The sequence below is a fragment of the Camelus ferus genome, chromosome 5 (genome assembly GCF_009834535.1).
Source record: "Camelus ferus isolate YT-003-E chromosome 5, BCGSAC_Cfer_1.0, whole genome shotgun sequence".
NCBI classification, from domain to species: Eukaryota; Metazoa; Chordata; class Mammalia; order Artiodactyla; family Camelidae; genus Camelus; species Camelus ferus.
The window spans coordinates 73,598,922-73,621,187 of NC_045700.1; the positions used below are offsets into that span (position 1 = coordinate 73,598,922).

General features: G+C 39.4%; 1 long non-coding RNA gene across 1 annotated transcript; it reads left to right on the forward strand.

Annotated features, from left to right (window-relative positions):
- The first annotated feature begins 11,210 nt into the window (after positions 1–11,210).
- LOC116663877 lies at positions 11,211–21,525 on the forward strand. Its single transcript, XR_004320239.1, has 3 exons — positions 11,211–11,370; positions 13,813–13,872; positions 20,901–21,525. It is a non-coding gene; the product is annotated as an uncharacterized LOC116663877 (long non-coding RNA).
- Positions 21,526–22,266: the final 741 nt, after the last annotated feature.

Genomic DNA, 22,266 nt, shown 5'->3' on the forward strand with positions numbered 1-22,266 from the left:
AGGTAGACTTTCTGGGAATGTGATCTCAGGGGACATGAAATGGGGAAGAAGCACCAACACATGCACGTGGCCACTGAGTCCGGCACTAGCGTGGGTGACTGGTGCTCCATCCTGTGGAGCCTTCCAAGGAGCTTTATGAAACATCTTAAAACTGTCCTCTTGAGGAACAAAAGAGGAAGGCATTTATCCACTGGCTTTGATATTGGTCAAGGATGGCCTCGTAGGCTTCAGTTGTTCAGGGCCTTTGGCTGGTGCCTGCCTGAGAGTTGAGCAGTGTTAAAAGATAAACCACGGTGTGTTAAAAATTTTAGGAGTTTATCTGCAGAAAAACTGATTAGAATCAGGCAGCACCAAACTGGAAGTAGTCAGGAGCACTCTGCCAACAGGAGCCGAGGGGAGACATTTATAGAGAAGCTGCAGAAATAAAGCAATTGCTTGATTGGCTGTAGCTTGAAGCCTGGTTGGCTGTGATTAGTTGTCCTTAGGTTTTGATTTTGTGACCTTGAGTCTTTGTAGGCTGAGATTTGGGTTTGCTTAGTAGGCTGCCATGGCATTAGTGCCATGTTAATCTAGTGGCCTCCGTGTTTGATTAATTTAACAGAAGGTTCTCGTGAACATCCTACTTCATGAGGTTAAAGGAGCCCCAGAGAATCTAGCCAGAGGCCCCTGGTGTGGAACGGAGACAAGGTGGCCATGGCTGGACTTGCTCAGAGCTGGTCACAGTCTGCCTGGAACTGGTTGCCCGAGCACTGGTAAAACAGAGCAAGCTCAAGGGCAGGGTGTGGGCCTGGAGCGTGTGTGTCAAGGAGAACAGTGGGAGGGGAGATTGTGTCGCCTTATGGACTTCTCCATGAGGACATGGACTTCATCCTAAGAGCAGTGGGGTCTGGTGAAAAGGTGGTGCAAAAGAGTGACCCAGTCGGATTTGTGTTTTAGGAAAAAAGCTAACACTGCTCACAGTGCACAGGATGGATTAATGGGGGCTGATGTGGCATGTGAGGGCGAGGTAGGGGGTTGTTATGGAAAGTGTGAGACCTCTTGGGAGCAAATATGGACAGTCCAGGTGACAGACTGTGAGGATCTAGAATAAGACTAATAGGCAGGGGTTACTGAGAGAGAGATCTGACGGGGAAAAGCCGGCCGTGAACTGGCTCAGTGATGGGCTTATGACCCTGCTGGGCTGAGTAGCGCAGAGTCTTACTCCCTTGGCATTCCAGCTGTAAGGATGTGCCCCTAAAGCTCGTGGCTGCCTTGTTCTCCATCATGTACTGTACCTGAGCTCCTTTTAAAACTCCAACTGTTGTTGAGAGAAACAGTCTTTCAATACCTACTAATTAACATACCATTGTTTTTGTTTTGTTTTTCTCCTGGAGCTGTGAGAATGAGGCCAACAAACATCAGATGCCGAGGGGCATGGAGTCTATGTGTGTGTGTTTGTGTGTGTGAGAGACAGAGAGAGAGAGCGTGTGCGCATGACTTGCTGTGGAGTTCCTGCATCCAGTCTACCCCCAGGCTTGCTCTAAACCCTACTTTCCATGGTTTGATGGTTTGTTTATATGAACATATAATTTCCCCTTTTTGGCTTAAGCCGCTTGAGTTGAGTTTCTCATAATCAAGATTCCTGACTGGAATAACATTCTTGTGCCTAAAGCTTTTTTCCCTATTTTAAATTATTTCCTTGGCATATATTCTATTAAGGGAAAATAATAGGTCCAAAATTATCACGAAATTATACCATCTCCAGAAATGCACAAGAATAACTTGTTTCACCTACTCTTACAAGTATTGAGTAATACAATTTTTTAAGCCTTTGTGAATTTCTTAGGTTAAAAAAAATCTTGTATAAAATTACAGATTTTTAATTACCGGTGAAGTTAAAAATATTCCAATTCTATTTGTTTTATACCTTTTTTGGGCAAATTGTCTAATATCTTTTACCTATTATCTTTATTGGGGTTCAAATGGTTTTTTTTTTAATCAATTTTTATTAATTCTCTTCAGCTAAAGACTGTTAACTTGCCTGTCATATTTATTTCAAATGTTTTCCGTAGTTTAGTTGCTTGCCCTTAATTCTGTTTATTGTTCTTTTTAAGTTATAGAAATTATAAAATGTTATGCAGTTAAGTTTGTGTTTTCTTTCACAGTTCTTCAATTTAGCAGAAAATAAACCAGACTATTTTCTGCTCTTTTGTCTTTATATGATGGCTACAAAATTTTTTTTTTAAGAAATGACTTTTTAAACCAGAAGTCTCGCATGGTGAGTGTGGCAGCTCTGGAAGCCTTGCTCAGACCTCACTTCAAGAAGGAGCTCGCCTTTCAGCTGTGAGGAGCACGGTGGGCACTCTCTCCAGCTGCCACACCCTTGGGGGCTGCCACAGTTTGAGCTGAGACCACTCTGTTCCCAGGCAGCTCCTGGCCAGTTCTGAGCACGGCAGGGGGACTAGGCCTGGCCTTTCTGCCCACACCGGCAGATTGCTCTACGAGCAGCCCAGGGGCTAGACCAGCCTGTTGGATTGTGTGAAACTTCTCGGAGCTGCACTGCAGTCTGGAGCTCTTTCTCCCAAGCTTCCTTCCTTCCCTCTCTTTTGCAGGTGTCAGACCGACACTGTGGTCAGAAGGTTTTCCCTGCCCACTCCTGCTCCCTCTCACCTCTACTTTTCACAGGCATTAACCATGACACAACTCTAGCCCCTTTATCTTCGTTTTGATATCTGCTTCCTGGAGGATGTAAATAACAGTTATATTAAGCAATAAAGCTGTTCAGAGAAATACAACGGAGAAAAGAATAAATCAAACTAAGTCTTACTGTGGAACACTTCTGTTAGTGCACGTAAGCAGATGTAGAATAGTTGGGCAGCTGGCTGGATGGAGAGACAGGGCAGGGATTTACATGTGTTCTGTTCACCGCTTGTCCTCACACTTAGAACAGTGTCTGGTGTGTAATGGGCACTGACATGTTTGCTCAATGAATGGACAGGTCAAGTTGTTTTCTAAAAGTGGGATGGTACTATATTTTTACCATTCAACAAAAACTGTTATTGAGCTTAATTTTACGTGGATTTATCAGAAGAAAAGCTATCTATAGATTTTCCTTTGTCTCTCTTGTAATGAAAACCTGGATATGTAAGATATAAAAGGAAATTAGTTGAGTACTTAGGAAAGATTTTTTTCTCTGATAAAAGAGAGATAAGTAGGGAGAGAACCCACCCCATCACTTTCTTTCTGTCTTTGAACATTGATGTGTGAGAATGTGATGCTTGGCGCTGTGGCAGTCATCTTGCAACCATGAGGAGAAAGCCAAGAGAAGCTCACAAAAGCTGGCCCAGTGACCTGATGTCATTAGACCATTGCATCTACCAACTCTGGAATCTCCTAATAGAATAATGGAGTGTTACCATTTGTTCTGGAATGTGTCATGTGTCCTGTCACATGCAGCCAAAACCGTATTAACTGATACACTTTCTGAATCTGCCTCTGCCTCCTTCAGCTCTTTGTCAGACAACTTCCTTCTAGTTGATAGTCCTTCCACAGAATGCCTGGGTGGCCTAGTTGATACCTCCAGATCACATCATTTCTAGCTCTCTGCTCTGCAATGCATTTCTCCTCCCACATTTAAACCTTCCCTATTGCACTAGGAACCAGCCCCATTGTTCCTGGGGAGAACCTGTCTTCTACCCTCACTCTATACTCTACTGATCACTTGTCAAGGGCTTAAAACAACACATATTTTACACAGCACGGCTATTGCACGCATACGTATGTTGTTGTTGTCTACTCATCACTTATCCCCTGCCTCTCTGGGTAGCGGCGTCCTGATTGCCTAGGAGGAATTGCCTCACTATTACGCTCAGTTCAGGCATGTGAACAGAGTAGACCCCATTCTTTGTGTTCCAGGCCTGGCTGGTCTTCCTTCCTCCTAACCAGCTTTGCTTCATGACGCAATTTGAGCCAATGAGTTCCAACCCTAGGACCTTTACTGTAACTAAATGGAAAGAAATTTATTCCTTCTGCCGAGATTGCCAGTGTCAGGCTGACACAAGGCTGGAGCTTCTCAGGCCTGTAGAATGTCAGGCTAAGAAGTCAGAACAGGAAAGTACCAAGAAGGATGTGGAGAGAGGGGAAAAAACAGGCCTGGTGACATTGTTTGAGTTCCTGGGCTTTTCTATTAAGTGACCCAATGATTTTCCTTTTTTGCTTAGGCCAATGTGAGTTTGATTCTTGGAAGTTGGACCTGCAACCAAGGAAGCCCTCATCACTAGAGCTGCTGGAAATCAAACGAGCAGGCCTCAGTGACCTTTGGGAGTTGACAGCCTATTTCCCTCACCTCATAATCATAGGATCTTGGCAACGTCCCCTCCCTCGTCCCAGCTCCCCTCAGCTGTTTCTCCAGGTGTCTCATATACACATGCTCCTGACGAGGCCTCTTACATCCTCCCGCTCCAGTCCCTAGGAATGGTTTCCAGTCTATAAGTTACTTGAGGGGGGGCTCCACCGTTGTCCAAGCTGCCAGGGCTCCCTGTGAGGACTGACCACCTTATTATATAATCTCAGTTTAGATTCCATTACAATCACAAAGCAGCTGCCATGGATAACAAGGTAAAATGGGTTCAGTGTGCAGCAACACTGAAAGCCCTCAGAGGCACAAGAAGAAAAAGTTCATATTCAAAAAGGTGCATTACAAAGAAATTTAATTTTAAACAAGAATTTTTTTCTCGTCAGGATTTTCGTTCCCTTTCTTCCTTTTTTTTACATTGAAGTATAGTTGATTTACAACGTCATATTAGTGTCTCGTGTACAGCAAAGTTATTCAGTTATATAAATATACTATTTCATATTCTTTTCTATTATGATTTATTACAGGATATTGACTATAGTTCCCTGTGCTACACAGTAGGACCTTGTTGTTTATCCATTTTATATATAGCATAAACAATAAGAATTTTAAAGATATTGACTCCATGTATGAAAAACCAGAATTCAGAATCAATGAGGAAACCCATGGTAGTTGTGTAGTAAAACACTTCTAAGGACTCATGGAAACTTGCTAAAATAAACATATGTTTAAGCATCTTAAAAAAGAAAACTAAAAAATGCTAAAAGTAAAATTTCATTATTGTCTTATAAGCCAAAAACATCAAGTGTGTGTTAAGGACTACTTTGTGGGGCTGGATTTCTGTCCACAGTTCAGAAAGTAATTCAAAATGATTTTGAGTTTATTGTTAGGTTAACAGTTTTTACTGAGACAACTATCTAAAGTCAAATTGACTTGTGGCTACTTCATTTAGGGAAGATAAATCCTCAGGAAATCTGTCACTATAAAAGGGCACCTCCAAAGTCAATCTCTTCTGTTCCTTAAAAAAGTGTTTGATGATTGGTCCTTAATTTTTCAGAAGAGGTAAGTGTAGTGATGGAAGATATCCCATAGCACTTCTGGATGTTTCATGATAGTCCAACAAAATTAGAGCTTTTGACAATGCAATGCAATGGTGCTCTGTGCAACCACAGTATAAACAAACCCGAGTTCCAATTTCAGCTAAAAAAATGAGCTTGGACATCTCACCAAGCATTTTCCACCAAAATGGCTCTCCAGGGAAAACCTGGGTGACCTCTTTATTGCCCTGATCTATTTCCGTTGGAATTTTAAATTGCAGTTTAAAGTTGCAAGAAAAAAAAGAGACAGATGATGGGTGAGTGGATGCGGTTTTGAAAGACATTATCACCCAATGGCAATACGTAAGATCCTAATCAAATAAATTATAAAACAAATTTATGACTCTTATGAAATGATTGGAAATTTGAACAGCTACTGAATATTTGATGATATTGAAGAACTACTGTTGATTTTTAAAGGTATGATAATCAGTACTGTGGTTATATTTAAAGAGAGTCATTACCTTTTAGGAAGCCACACTGAAATGTTTATGAATGAAATAATAGGATTTCTGGGATTTCTTCAGAATAGTAAGGGGTGATGTAGCAGATGGGAGTAAAGAAAAAATAAAGTTATCCACGAGTTGATAATTATTGAACCCAGGTGATGGGTAGGTGGGGGTTTATATTGCTATTCTATTTCAGTGTTTGTTTAAAATTTACCACGAAGTTTTTTTTTAAATGATCTCATTAGGATTTTTATAGTCTTCTAAATGAGTTCTTATAGTCTTCAGTCTTTCACTGAAAAGTACAGTGAAACAATTACACAAGAAGCCATATCACAATCATTGTTGGAAATATAATTTGGTCCTCAGTTGGTTGTAACTCACTGAAAACTCATTGGCTTTTGTGGTCATGATGAGCAGGAGTGAGGCTGAAAAGATTTCTATAGTGGACATTTGTCACTACAAATGGGGGGCTGTCTGTATGTGAACCCTCTTCCTCTGTTTAGGGAAGTGCCTCCCTTGTGTGACTGAAATATTGGAAATAGAGTCCTCCTCCCATAATGAACTAACATATCAGACAATCACTTTCCCAGCTCTGTGACAGCTAGAACACAGGCATGTGACCTAGCTTCACCTGACCAAAAGCATCCATCTGAAATTTTTAACATGAGAGATCGCGAGGCAGAGGTTGGGAGAATTCTTCTTGGTAGTCACAACAATAAAATTTAAGAACGTTGTTTATATCCTTCAGCAGCATTTCAGATGGGTGTCACCTTAGTATTATTTTTCAAGGAGCTGGAATATTGGACTGAATCCCTTTTCCAGCTTGTTCTCCATCCTTAACCCTTAGTTTTCCCCAGGGCTTATTTCTTTTCATTCTTTTCCTGTTCCCTTTATTATCTTAGTTGATTCCATGGCTTTTGTAATCAACCATGTGCTGACAAATCTCAAATCTAAACCTCCTCTTATATATCCAACTCCATCTACATATTTCTCAGCTTGGATGCCCCAAAGGCACCTCAGGCTCAACCAAGCTCATCATCTCCATCCCTAAACCTGTCCTTTTTCCTGAATCACTCTCAGTGACTGCTGAGAATCATGTGCATGTCTCTGTTTGGCCCATGCCTATTATTCTAGTTTTTACAATTAGGAATTGACTGTGTCTTGTAGTGATTCATTTCATGGATGAACTGAGTATTTATTGAGTGCCCATCACTGGGCATTCTATTATCCTGGATTATATATCTCATTGCCTAAGCACAATGCTTGGCATAGAATTAACTGTCAAGGATCTCTTGTTGACTGATTGTTTTTAAATAAATGAAACATTTAAGCATGCAAGAAAAAAAAATTGAAGGATCACAAATAATGGTCTGTGTACCCAGCACCCAACTCAAGAAATAAAATTTTAGAGATGAAATTCAAGATTCTGTGTACCCTCCATAATCACATCTCCCTCCCTCCTTTCCCAAAGGTGGTCCTTGCCCTCCATTTGATATTTATCAATCCATTGAAAATATTTCTATTTTTAATACTATGCAGTAGTCCTCTGAATATTTCAAACTTAATATAAATCATGCTGTTGTATATGCTTTTACAGCTTTGTTGGCATAAAGTTATATTTTGGGAATTTATCCATGTTGATGCATGAGACTCATTCATTATCATTGTTGTACAGTATTTATTGTTTTTTTTAAATCCATTTTCTTGTTAGTCAATATTTAGATTGTATTCATTTTTTTTCACTATTATGAACAGTGCTGCAATGAGCATTTCTCCTTGGTGGAATTGCTTGCTGAATTTACTAGACGTTACTAAATAATAAGTTTATAATCCCAGATACAAGTAAGACAGTTTCTGTTGCTTCACATTCTTAGCAACACTTGGCATTGCTAGACTTTTAAATTATTTGCTCATCTGATGAGTGTGAAGAGTAACTCATTAGGATTTAAAATTGCATTTCTCTGATGATTACAGGTATCAAGCATTTTTTAGAAGTGTTTTTGATCATTCAAGATTTCCTCTTTCATGAATTACCTGTTTATATATGTTGCGATCAAATATATATAACAAAATTTTACCATTTAAACCATTTTTAAGGTACAAATCAGTGGCACTAATCACATTCACACTTTCGCACAACCCTATATATTTTATTAATTTTCTGTTTTAGTGTGTTTAAAACTGTTACCACTGTAAGAACTTTTACATTGTGACTCATGTTCACATGCATACACACACTTAGATATATAACTGAAGCAGAAATTTCACAAAGTAATATTTTTCTTTAATGTATGGTATGTACTCTGATGTTTTCTATTCTAATCTACTTTATATTATTAAATGCTAGTCTACAACCCATGAGATGGATTTCAGGGCTCACTAGTGGGTCAACTACAGTTTTAAAAATACTATTTTATTGGGTTATTTTTCTTATTTTTATATTTTATTTTGGATATGAAACCTTTTTTAGTTATGTGTATGCAAATATCTTTACTAATACAACTTATCTTTTAACATTATTCATATTTGAGGTACTGAAATTTTCTATTTTAACGTAGTTAAATATTTTAATTTTTTTCATTTATGTTTTGGGCTTTTTGTGTCTTGTTTTAGAAATCTTTCCTTTTCTCACAGTCTTAAAGATATTCTCCTATATTGCTCTCTAATTGGTTTTAGCTTTGATTTTTCTACTTAGATACTTTATCAACCTGGAATTGATTTTTCTGTGTGGTGTGAGGAAAGGATATAAATTCAGGGTTTTTTTTTTTTTTTTTTACCATATAGTAACCATTTATTCCAGTGCCATTTATTGAATAATCAGTCTTTACCCCACTGAGCTGCAGTGCCACCTTTGTCAAAGGGTCTGTTCCTGGGGTCCCTGTTTTACTGTGTGGATCAATTTATCTGTCTCTTTATTAATACTATATTACTATAGTTTCTATTATTTCACAATAAATCTTGACATCTGTTAAGGTATTTTGTTAGATTTATTCATAAGTGCCTTCTAGTTTGGGCTGCTAGAAGGGCTGCCTTCCAGTTTGGGCTGATATAGTAAATGGTATCTTTTCTTTTTAAATAATGTTTTCTAATTTTTCATCAATGGTATATAATGGGAGTTGCAAACTCTATAGCCGGTGGACCAAATCCAGCCCACAGCCTTCTTTTGTAAAGAAGAACAAAGCCACACCCATTTGTTCACATATCATATGTGACTGCTTTTGCACGTTAGTGGCAGATTTGATTAGCTAAGACGGAGACCATATGCCTTCAAAATCTAAAATATTTACTACTTGGCTCTTTACAGAAAAAATTTACTGACCCTAAATGTATAGGAACACTACTGATTTTTGCATGCATATCTTATGTCCAGCAATGTAGCTGAACTCTCTTATTAGTTCTAATGATTTTTCTGTTAATTCTCTTAGCTTGTTTATGTAAACTATCATATTGTCTATGATTAAGATAATTTTGGTTTTTCCCTTTAGCTTGGCTCTTTTGCAAAATGTTGAATAGAAGCAGTCATAGCTGGCCTCCTGGCTTTGTTCCTACCTTTAAAGAAAATGCTTTGAACTTTTTACCATTAATTAATAAGATTGCTTTTAAATTTTTTGGGGGTAAATATCAACTATCACATGAAGGACACTCTCTTCTACTCTTTTATTTTTAGCTTTAAGAGTTGTTTTGTGATCATCAGTGGGTGCTGTTTATCAAATGCTTTTTTCTTTATCTGTTGAGTACCTATTGATCACGTGCTTTTCTTGTGATTATTTGACCATTGTGTGTTATAGTATGAGGAATCATTAGCACAAATAACATTTATTTGTGTTTTTTGTTTCCTGTTTCCTGATTTCCTTTTCCTTTTATCTTTTGACAACAGGCTCTCAGTTCTGTTCAACCACACAGAATTATCAAATTAAAAAGAACCTTCTGGCAATAACTCTACAAGTGGATGCTCCTGGCTGTATCTGAGCTGAGCTAGGTTAAGTGAGTTGATAAATTCACACTCCAGCACAGGAAATTCTGCAGGTGGTTTCCTGGAGCCAGAGATGTGAGAGAGGGGGAGTGGAAGGACACTGCTTGGCCTCCATCCACCCAGCCCCAGGAAGTGGATATGAACTCTCTGGAGAGAAGTATGGTACCTGCCTTTTTGCATGGAGCACAGCATGGCGTTGGCATAGTGCAGCCCGAAGAGGAACCAGTGGTACTTGGCACGTGGAAGGTGTTACAGGTTTGGGAGCACTAAGGACTGTGCCATGGGTAGGATACTTTCTCTCTGAGCTTTGGGAGAACACTGCAAAGCCATAGGGCTGGTAGAAGATTACAGAAGCTCAGCAGACTCAGTGTGTACCCAGCAAAGCCTGGAGGGAGAGTAGAAGCATCCTAGCGTGTGTTGATTTATTTCTTGAACACATGAGAGTTACTTAGGGTCTGGAGTGGAAGTAGGGGGTGCTTAGCCAGGAACATACTTGGACTTAAAAGCCAACATAACCTTAGGCTGATGGGGCTTGAGGAAGTGGGGCTCTGTAACCCTATCTGCAACATTCTAAGTGCTTGTTGACTTGGAAGAAAGCTTTTGCATGACAATATGAGCTATTATAGACCTTCATCAAGGCTCCTTAAGACTTGCCAGCGAACCATTTGGTGGATTTGATATTTGCCAGTTTATTTTTCATCATGAGCCATGAGCTGGCAATTACACAGCAGAGAAGTTGTAAACGTAAAACACGCAAGCATATTTTTAGATTCTTTCACTTTGTTCTTGATTTCCTTATTAGCGATGCATCCAACCAACAAAGTGCCGGATACTAAATCTTAATTCTTTCCTATTTCCACAAAGATTGAGGGTACTTTCCTATGGGTTCTGTCATCACTGGTTGACAGCTACGTGTTTTGCAGATTGGATGGGAAAACCCAGCTGTGTCTTTGTGTTTCTGAATGTCATTAACTAATTTTCAAGTATTCAATGAAACCACAGATAGACTTGGTCAAGCACTCATCCCCCTGAGTTTTTGAAAATGTACACATTTTAAGAAATGCATTGGATATGTTTCTTATTCATTTACTGCTAAATGTACCAAGTCTTGCATTGCAGGAGTTAGACACTGTCCAAGGAGCTTATTGGACCATTTTTGGGATTCTTCTTCTACAAAAACAGGAAGTCACAATATAACAAATGTCAAGTAAATTTGAACTTGATAGGAGTAGGATTAGGCTCAAAACATTTGAATTCATAAATCTGAGCTGGCTCTAAATCAGGGCATGGTTGAATCCCCTGGTTTCTAATTATTTTTCCTCTTCTATGCTTGTGTGTGTATGTGTGCATGTGTTTGTTTATACAGTGCCTACTTCGTATGCACTCTAAAGTGCAGTGATGAGAAGAAATTTCTGTTTTGATTACATTGGACTTGGAAAAGGAAGAAAAACAATCCTGAGGCTGCAGACTTGGAGATTCAGAATGCATATTAAATCCTCTATGAGCAGTGTGAATTTGGTACTGTTCCTTTTATTACAACTGAAATATAGTTGACGTACAATGTTATATTAGTTTCAGGTGTACTACATAGTGATTTGAATGATCACTATGATAAGTCCAGTAACCATCTGCTCCTATATTAAGTTATTACAGTATTATTGATAGTATTCCTTATACCATATACTACATTCCTATGGCTTATGCTATAACTGCAGAACCTCTTAATTCCCTTCACCTATTTCACCCCCACTCCTCCACCTTCTTCCCTCTGGCAACCACTTGTTCTCTGTATCTGTGAGTCTGTTTTCGTTTTGTTTGTTTTTCAGATTCCACAATAAGTGAAATAATATGGTATTTGTCTCTCTGTCTGACTTATTTCACTTAGCATGATACTCTCTAGATCTATCCATGTCATCACAAATGACAAGATTTCATTTTTAATATCTGAGTAATATTCCTATATATATATATAATATTCCATTATGTATATATGTATATATATATACACCACATCTTCTTTATCCATTCATCTTGATGGGCACTTAGGTTGCTTCCATATCTTGCTGTTATAAATAATGCTGGAATGAACATTGGAGTGCATGCATCTTTTCCAATTAGTATTTTTGTTTTATTTGAGAAAATACCCAGAAGTGGAATTCCTGGATCATATGGCAATTCTATTTTTAATATTTCGAGAAACCTCTATACTATTTTCCATAGCGGCTGATCTGTTTGGTCCTGTTCTTTGTCACTTGTTAAAGCGACTGAAGTGGGGGTCATTTACACTTAGTGATTCACTTTAGAGATACATTTCACAGATTACTTAACATATTATTGAAAAGGGTGCTTTGCAAAGATAACTTAAAAGTGTGTATGGGTCATTATTTTATATACTAATCATATATATATATATATATATATATATATATATATATATATATATATATATATATATATATATATATATATTTGGTTGGGGGTCAGGAAGGAGACTTGGAAATATTCTCAGACCTGAAAACATAGCAAAAATGGACATACCTGCTATGCTTTATATTTCTTCAGTGGATGACAAAACTGTTCAAGGTGATTTAGAGAAAGAATTTTTGTTTCTTTACTTTCTTCTTCTGTTGATTTATCGTTAGTGTAAAGAAATGCAACTGATTTTTGAAAGTTAATTTTGTAACCTGCTACCTTGCTGAATTCTTCAATCAGCTCTAGTAGCTTTTGTGTGGACCTTTTAGGGTTTTCTATATATAGTAACATGTCATCAGCATATAATGACACTTTTACCTCTTCTTTTCCAATTTGGATCCCTTTTATTTCTTTCTCTTGCCTGACTGCTGTGGCTAGGACTTCCAGGACTATGTTGAATAGGAGTGGTGATAGTGGGCATCCTTGTCTTGTCCCAGATTTTAGTGGGAAGCTTTTGAGTTTTTCACCGTTGAGTACTATGCTGGCTGTAGGTTTGTCATATATAGCTTTTATGATGTTGAGATATGTTCCCTCTATACCCACTTTGGCGAGAGTTTTTATCATAAATGGGTGTTGAATTTTATCAAATGCTTTTTCTGCATCGATTGAGATGATCATGTGGTTTTTGTCCTTTCTCTTGTTGATGTGATGTATTACACTGATTGATTTGCGTATGTTGAACCAGCCTTGTGTCCCTGGGATGAACCCCACTTGGTCATGATGTATAATCTTTTTTATGTGTTGTTGGATTCTATTTGCTAAAATTTTGGTGAGGATTTTGGCGTCTATGTTCATCAGTGATATTGGCCTATAATTCTCTAGAGGAAGAATTTTTGGAGTATGAAAGCATTAGCTTCTTAACAATATCCTGTATGTTAGAAAAGATAATTTTAATTCAGTTAGTAAAAATTTGACAGAAGGCATATTATATGACCAGGTACTGAGTGTGCTTGGGATACAAAGATGAATTTGAAATGGGCCTTGCCCTCAAGGAGTTTACAGTAGATTGAGACAAACAACTCATTGATATTTAAAGTGTTATACCAGGTAGTACTGGTATCATACGAAGGGGAGCAGGATTAACTGTGTCTGGGGCAATAAGGGAGGATGGTGGGGGAATGGACAGCTCCTGGCATTGTGCCTGGCACATAGTAGAGGCTCCAAATATGTAAGTTTCCTTCTCCCTTTCCTTTGGATATAATGTGTTGACCTTTAGATGCAAAGATATGATGCCACTGGCCAAATATCAAGGGAATATAGATTTGGAATTCTTCCCTTGTTGTTAAGTTTGTACTGATTCCTCTGCATTAAAATTTTTTTGATTCTTCTGGGGACTAGTGATCAATATGTACACAATTGACCAGTGCAGTGGGCAAGCTAGGGGTAAAGAACAGACCTACAAATCAATACTCAACGATAAACTTGGCCTCTGGTGCAATGGAACCAGACATGTTTGCTGAAGATTCTTCTGTCTTTTCTTCCTTTCAGCAGCACAGAAGCCTACAAACTTCTAAAAGCAGCACTTTTCCTAAGCACTCCAAGAGCACAGTGAGTAAAGACTTACTCCTAGGGCTTGGAGCAGGAAGCTTTGGTAGCAGGAGGGGAGAGAGACAGTATGGATTTGCCAACACCGAAAGTCAGAAGTCTCAGGTTTATTTGAAAGATGTATGCAAATGCTATGGTCCAAGCTATTATAAATCCACTTGTTTATACAAATATGAAAATACTGCTTCCAGTTACTTACCAAGTAAATGATTTAAGTCCCTGAATCACTGAGTAAAAATCATGCTCCAGGAAGAAGAGCTGAGTTTATCCTGTGATTTCCTGAGCCCTTGGAACACCATTTTGAACAATTTGGTCTTCAGGAAAGAAATAATTACATGTATCTCACAGATTGTATGACCAGTTAATGAACTGGTATCATGGTTTCACAACTACGTTCCTCATTTCCTACTTGTCCTTACTTTTTAAACATTTATTTAAAAAAATTTTTTATAAACATTTTTTGTTTGTTTTTGGGAGAGGGGAGGTAATTTGGTTTATTTATTTATTTAACAGAGGATTGATCCCAGGACCTCCTGCATGCTAAGCACAGGCTCCATCACTGAGTTATACCCTTCCTTTTTGCCCTCACTTTTGAAGCATTACAGCTACTTGTTCTAGTTTAAGACAAGACAGAATCTGTGCTCACTTCAGCAGCACCAGCATTAAGGTCTTAACATGATGGAGTTGAAAGGTATCTCTCATGCCTTTCCTTAGAATCATCCCATTCCTTGTTGCCTTCTCTTTATGGTGATGCCATGCCAGTTGTTCTCTCTCTCCTTCATCATTTCTTTTCACTTTTCAAAACATTTTCCACATACATTTTGTCATATTGTTCTGTAAAATATTGAGGACAGACATTCTTAGTCTTATGTGACCAGTGATAAACTAAGGTTTAGCTAGATTAAACGATTTGCCCCAAGTTGCATTCATTCAAAAGTATTTACTTTGCACCTACCTTGTGCTAGATGCTATACAATGAACTAGAGATGCAAAGGTGAATAAAACACAGTCCCTGTCCTAAAAGAGGAGTCACAAAAGTAAACAGGCATTTATAGGATTAAGAGATAAGTACAAAAATAGGGGTTAAGCAGAGGGCACTAAACATAAGCCTTAGGGAAATTCCTATTCCAAAATTAGGCGGTGGTGTGATTAAGGGAGAGCTTCATTGGGGTAAGTGATATCTGAGATCTGAACTAGATGAAAATGACATTGAGGTGGAAGAAATTATAAACAGGAAACAGCGATGTGCAAAGACTCAGAGTATAAAGTGAGATAAAGAGGCGAGGCTGCCATGTTTAGTCTCACAGGTTGTGCACTGCACTGCTCTAGCAGTCATCATTCACATAGACTAGGATGGGAATGGTGCCTTCCAGACCTGAGCAACGTGGCTTCCCTGCAAGAAGAATGGTGGGTGGGGAGAGTGCAGGAACTTGAAAATCAAGCATATTAACATGTTTGCCAATAGCCTGAAGGTAATGGAAAGCCATTGAAGGAGAGTGACTTGATCAGGCTTGCAGCTTAGAAAGATTGTACTGCCTGTGGGATGGAGAACAGGTCCAGGGAAACCAGCTAGGAGGCTGTTCCTATAAGGCAGGTATACTCTGAGACTAGTCTGAAGTGAAGTCCTAGCGATTAAGATCAGAATAAGTGATAGATTTAAAAGATATGACAAAACAAGAATGGATCAGACTTGGAAGAGATCAGCTTTTATTCTTAGACCAAATTAGGTTCATGGTAGTGTCATTTACTGAGATGGAGACACAGGAGGAGGAGTGAGTTTAGGGGAAGAACATGAATTCCTTTTTGGGTATGTCGAGTGTGATGTGATTTTGTGACATCCAAGAGAGGAGTTGGCTGGTCTGGAGAACAGGAGAAATATGGTTGTCCTGAGACATAGAAATGCATTTTGGGCCAAAGACAAAGTGTTGTCAGCATGTGGCCAACTGGAGCTGGTCGGAGCTGCTGTGTTTTCAGGGGAGTGGCTCAGCGGAGTTGGAGAGGGCTGAGGAGGTGAGGAAGTAGAGGGTGGGGGGAGGAAAAAAGAGATATCCCCTTTCAGATGTTTGGCTGTAAAGGAGAAGAGAGAGAGGCAGTTAATACATTTTGTGAATTTGCGTGATCATTTTCCTGGAGGAAGACTGAGAATGATACCTCAGATTCTACGGTGTCCCAGTGAAGCTGAAGGACCAGCACTGCACGTTCGAGTGCCCCACAGGGAGCTTCTCTTCTAATGGAACCTGATGCCTCCACTGACTTTACCTTTTCCACATTCTTTGCAGCTTCTCTTCTCTTCTCTATTGCCATCCCATTGTATTCTAAGGTGACTCTTACCTTCTCATCCTCTCCTGTTTTTGATTTGCTTTTCCAACACAGCTGTCTGAAAAAGCTGAAAATAAATGGAATGGGGGGTGCAGGTATAGCTCAGTGGTAGAGCAAGGGCATGCTTAAGATGCACAAGGTCCTGGGTTCAATCCCCAGTACCTCCACTAAAAAAAAAAAAAAAAAAAAAAAGAAGAAAAGAAAAAGAAAAGAAATGGAATGGAATTTTTAAAACCAAGTAAACAGTGGAAATTTTAACAGAGCAAATGCAATATTCATTATAACAAACTCCCACAGGAAAAATTTAAGTACTTTCTAAATCACTGTAATAACTTAGCTCTTTCTTTGTTCTACTTCTGACAAGTTTTTTTGTGTTGCTGAATTTTACACTTTGGGTAGGGAAGTGGGATTCTGAGTAAGCATGTAAATAAAATAATCTTAGTATATATTGAGTAGAATTTCTGTGTTTGTAGCTAACATGCCCTCCACTCTCATGCTTTTAAAATCAGATAGTGTGCCCTTATTTATAAAATTAGTACTTAGTAGCCAGCACTACAGGGGTTACTGAAGGAGTATAAGGCAGAAGTTTCTAATACAATGAGGGAAACAGCACAAATACAAAATAAAATATAAAAAGTTATAGAACGTTGATACTCATAAGATAATGAAATAGAACAGATGAATAATAGCAAATAAAACAATGAAGGACTTGACTGAAAGCTACTGATTACACATGTGTTAGAAGGTCAAGGTCAGTCAAAATCAACAGCCAAGGAAGACATTTCCTGTTCTAAAGAACGTAACTTCCAGCAAATGAAGACCAAAAACAACTTTACAGTATGTTTATTTTTAAACTACCATATTTCTTCAATTCTAAGATGTCATCTTTTCACATTTTACTACAATGGATATAAAAGCATTCATCTTATGCTGATTTCGTGCAAAGTACTGTTGTGAGTGCTTTATATGTGTCGACTTGTTAATATGGATCATTTAATGGGGTGGAAATATTTCATCTTATCCCCTTTGAAAAACTGCCATTAAACCATGGGTACAAACCTAAACTCCATGGCTGTTCAGAATCCAGGAAGCAAGGTGTGTGCAGAAATAAATAGTGCTTATAGATAAAACTTTATAAAAATACATTGACAGAATTTTCTAATCTCCTTAGCGTAGATTGCTAGGCCCTTGGTTCTGCTCTGTGATGATCACCTGATAGCCCTTGGACCTCCTGTAGCTTAACGTGCAGTCAAAGGCCACAACAGCTCCAAAACCGGAGCGTCTCTGTGCTGAGACGGTGAGGTAACCTCATTCAAAATTTACCCTCATTCAGAAGTCATTTACACAGCTCTGCTTGTGGTTGTCACCTACACCAGGAAGGTGTTCTGATTTATTCACAAACAGGACATCAATTATTTAAACCACCAGCGCAAACTCGAAGTAGATAATTATACCGGATGGGGTTTCTCAGTAACAGTCTCTGAGTTGGAGACTGGCAGGCTGAGACTTACTGGTTTTTAGGGTCACAGCCTGTGGGGAATGAGGGAGAAGCTGATCTGCCCTGCCGTTGCAGCACAGGCCTCAGCTGATCCCATGGGGAGCTCTGGGGCTAAGACGTTCTACATTGAGGCAAGGGGGCTGGGCCTTTGTTCCCTTGCACTCACTGGATAAGAATACCTTCAGGGAGGGGTTATAACCTCGGGTGAGGCAGCTACTTTTGGCTGAGGGCAATTCTTGGGGGAAAGACTCAAATGCAGGCTGCCCCTACAATTGGGGGAGCAAGGGCTTTGGTCCTGAAGGTAGGAACCGGGTGGTACACCACAGTGTCCACTACAGTGATGTATATTACGTATTTATGTTGATATGTTTTAAATACACATAGGCATATATAGTCATACATACACACATGGGTATATAGCCATGCATACATTTACCTGTGTATTTATACAAATTTAAAAAGCATAAATCAAGTAAAGAAAACAATCACGTGAAAAGTGAAGTAGTAAGTTGGGTGGAATTACTAAAAGCATAGGCAATGATCACTCTAGTACCGTAGATCTCAGGATTGCCCTTTAGGGGATATTTTTGAAATCTGGAGGTGTGTATTTGGTTGTCACAAAGAGTGGGGATGTTCAAAACATTTATTGGATAGTGATCAGAATGCCACGTGTCCTGCAATGTTGACTTTCAAATGTCCCACTGAATATTCATGTAGGTAAAAAAAAAAAACCTTTTGTAATTATCTTAGCCTGGAATTTAACCCATTTTACATATAAACACAATATTTTTGTTTTGCTTTATACAGTTTTAATATTAAGTGATTTTTCTTATTTCAGGAATGCAACTATGTTGTTGTATCAGTCAGGATCTAGGTAGGAAAACAAACCACAAATAATTTCATATGGGGAATTGCTTAAACAGGTATTGGAGGACTGAAAAAGCAAAGAGGGCAGTACCACCAACTGGGCTGGGGAACAAAGGAAAAAGGTTAGAGTTATCAGAACTAAAATCGTGGAAGACTGGCCCTTTCTGGTGACTGATATCTTCATTCCTGAAGGGTCTGAATCTACTTTTTTAAACTCAAAAAAATGATAGTAGCTTTCCATTAATTTTTACTCTAGGATATGAAAGTGCTAAGACATGCCACAGAAAATCCAGAATACAGTCCCTCTTGTCCCCATAGTCCTCCTTGGCCACATGGTGGAGCAGGAAGCAGCAAACCAATTTCCTTTTGGTAATTGGGACCAGTCACCCCAGCCAGAACAGCAACTCCTTCTTTGCCTGATTTTTTCTATAGTATGAGGAGCCCAAAGTGGCCAGGCATCAGTCTCAACTTCCAACTCAGTGGAACCTTAGTTGTGATCCCTGATGGAAACATTTCCCTATTGGGAAGTAAGACCTCCGAACCAGCAGGGCTTAAAGTCACAGGGACTGGACACAAATTGTGTGGTGGATTATTGGGTGTAATGATGAGAGGAACCACCTCCACTTTCCCCACCCCCTTGACTCTTGGACATGTGTATTTTGGGAGAAACAGTTCTATACCTTGGCACTGACTCAAGGCATATACTGCATCCTAGAAGAAGGAATTTCAATCTTTAACCTGTTATTTCTGAAATAAGCTCCCTGAAAAGAATTAATAAATTAATATGTAGAATATCATACGTGAATAAGGTATAATGAGTTCATGGTTCTACTATCAGAAATATTCTGGGCATAGAAAGCAAATGCATATCTGCAACCTGTGTTTTTTCCAGTGAAGACAAATAGCTGTCTCCTCCATGATAGAAGTGGTCCAGAATAATCAATCAGTCTGTTGCCAGGTAACTGGCTAGTCCCTCCTGGAAATAGTACCATATTGGAACTCAGTGGGTGATCCCTGATGTTGGCAGATATAAGCCTTTTTGTGGGGAAGTCCATATTCTTGAGCTCATGCACAGCTTTTATTCCTGACTCCATGGCTACTTTGTGCAAGAACTGTAGCAGGTGGAGAATGAGGCCAGCTCCACCAAGTGTGTCATCCCTTGATTATTGAAAGCCTTCTCTGAGTGGATGCCCTTTTGTGTACACAAATATTTTCAGACTTTGTGCCCACTCTGAGAGGTGTATCCATATACCTCTTCCCCAGACCTCCTTGTCATCAGTCTCCCAATCCCTCTCTTTCCAAGTTATTGATCATTCAGGAAAATCATCAGTTATTGCCCATAAATGAGTGTAGATCCATACCTCTGGCTATCTCTCAGTGCAGACAAAGTAGACACCCAGTGCACTGCTGGACAGTCCTTGCACTGAGAGAATTTCCCTTCAGTACTACTGTCAGAGGGACTCCTCCTGGGAGTTCTAATGCTAGAGCAGATCACTTCCAGCTTGTGCCAGTACACTGAGGAGAACTGCATGTAAACTATCTAACTGGCTGAAGATAAGGGGAAAATATGCTGAGAGTAAGTATCAAAGGAATCTGAGTCACTGTCTAAGGCAACTTGTGCCTTCTGGACCTGCTCAAGCTGTCTCTCAGGTACCATTTGCATCTGATGAGGGATTGCTCTTGTGCACGCCCAGTCTTGTGTGTCGAGGGGTCAGATAACATCCAGTTCATAATGGGCAGCTGAGTTGCATGGTCACTTGATGTTTTATGGCCAGTCATTCAAATTCAGTAACAAGCTAGGTATAGTTTCTCAAATGGAGAATCGTTAACTGCAGAAGAGGGCATGACTTTGCTGTAAACCTAAGAAGCCTGCATTGTGGGTCTTCGATCAGAGTTTGCCAGAGGCAAATATTTGATATATATATTGAATGTATATAAATATATAAATAAATACATATATTTGCCATAGACATTTCAAGTATTATGGGGTTCCTCTGCATTGTAAGGTTCTGCTACAGAGTCTTCCTTTCCTTTACTCCTGATAAAAAATGCCAGCTGTATGGGTTACTGGATAGATAGTCAGAGCATCACACTCAAAAGTGGTATGTATTTCTTCCAAAATCCAGAGAGGCCCAACAAGTACTGTGTCTGATTTTAAGTGGTAGGTGGTGTAAGATGCAACAATCTGTTTTTCACCTTGGAGGGGGTATCCTGACATCTTTCAGATCACTTGGACCTCTAGAAACTTCACTAAGGTGGTGAATTTTCTTGGGATTCATATCCTTCCCTCTGGTTTTCGTGTGTCTTATTAAGATTTCTGAAGTATTTGTTACTTCCTGTTTATTAGGTCCAATCAGCTTGATGACTCCAACATGGCGATCAAGATCTCTGCAGACTAGATGATGGCAGAGAGCAGGAGAGTTTACATTCCACAGACAAGACTGTAAAGGTGTACTGCTGGCCTCACCATATAACAGTAAACAGCTTTGGTGCAAACTGGGATAGATAAAGATAGCACATATAGAACTGCAGCTGCAACTGGCAATACCATCTGATTAAGTTCAGAACGATTCATAATTATTCTCCAAGATCCACCTGCCTCTGCATAGGCTGAACAGGTGAGTTAAAGGTGGGGAGTGATCATATCACCACTTCTGCATCATCCACATCTTTTATGGTGGTACTGTTTTCTAGGTCTCTCCAGGGATGTGGTATAGATTTTGGTCTTCTATCCTGGTGGCAAGAGGAAATTTCCAGAGGCTTCCACTTGGCCTTCCTACCACAACAGCCTTCACTTTGTGGGTCAGGGAAATTATGTGGTGATCCTGCCAGTTGTTGAGTATGTTTATTCTAATTATATATTCAGGAACCAAGGCAATAACCACAGGGTGGGTCTGCAAACCTACTGGATCCATGGTAATGTATACTTGGGTGAAAAATCCACTTATTACCTGAGTACCAAAAGGCTCCACTGTGACTGGTGGACCCAGTGATATTCTGGAACCTCAGGAATTAGCATTAATTCAGAAACAGTCTCAAGTACTCCCTGAAATATCTGGGTGTTTCCTGTTACCTGTTGTATGGTCACCTTAATAAAATCACGTTCCTCTGGGGAAGGCTTGGATGAAGATTTGTAGTATATATTTATGGCAACTGTGCAAGGTTCTTCCTTAAGGGGACCAGCCTCCCTTTCACTCAAGGGCTGTATGTCTGAGAACTGTCTGAGGAATGGAAATTGAGTGAAAAGAATAACTTTTCATTTGATGGCTCAAGTCAGATTTCAAGCAGCAGATTTAGAGTTTTGCCTGTTAGAGAGATCAAAGAATATTTCAGAAGTCTACCCATCTATTGCATTCCTAGGGCCACCTAATGCATCACCAAATATCCCTGTAGGTCAAGACCTTTGGGTACCACTTTGTCCCTGATGCGCATTGTGGTAAGTGTCCCCTTGGTCCCTGCCAGTAAAGTGCTGCAACCTGGCCATCGCCATCCCAAGATCCCACTCTCATAGAAATCAGGGAGCGGTCGCAATGGAAGCATGTTTCACCATCATATCCAGCTACCACAGAGCTTTTCCGGTGCTGCCCTTACTAATGTATTTTTCAATGCCTTACTCTAGGGTATGTACAGGTTATGCATAATAAAATCACTCCAACATTCCCATCTCCATGAACCTTTAGGTTTTTTCCTCTGCATTATACCAGGGGCATTCT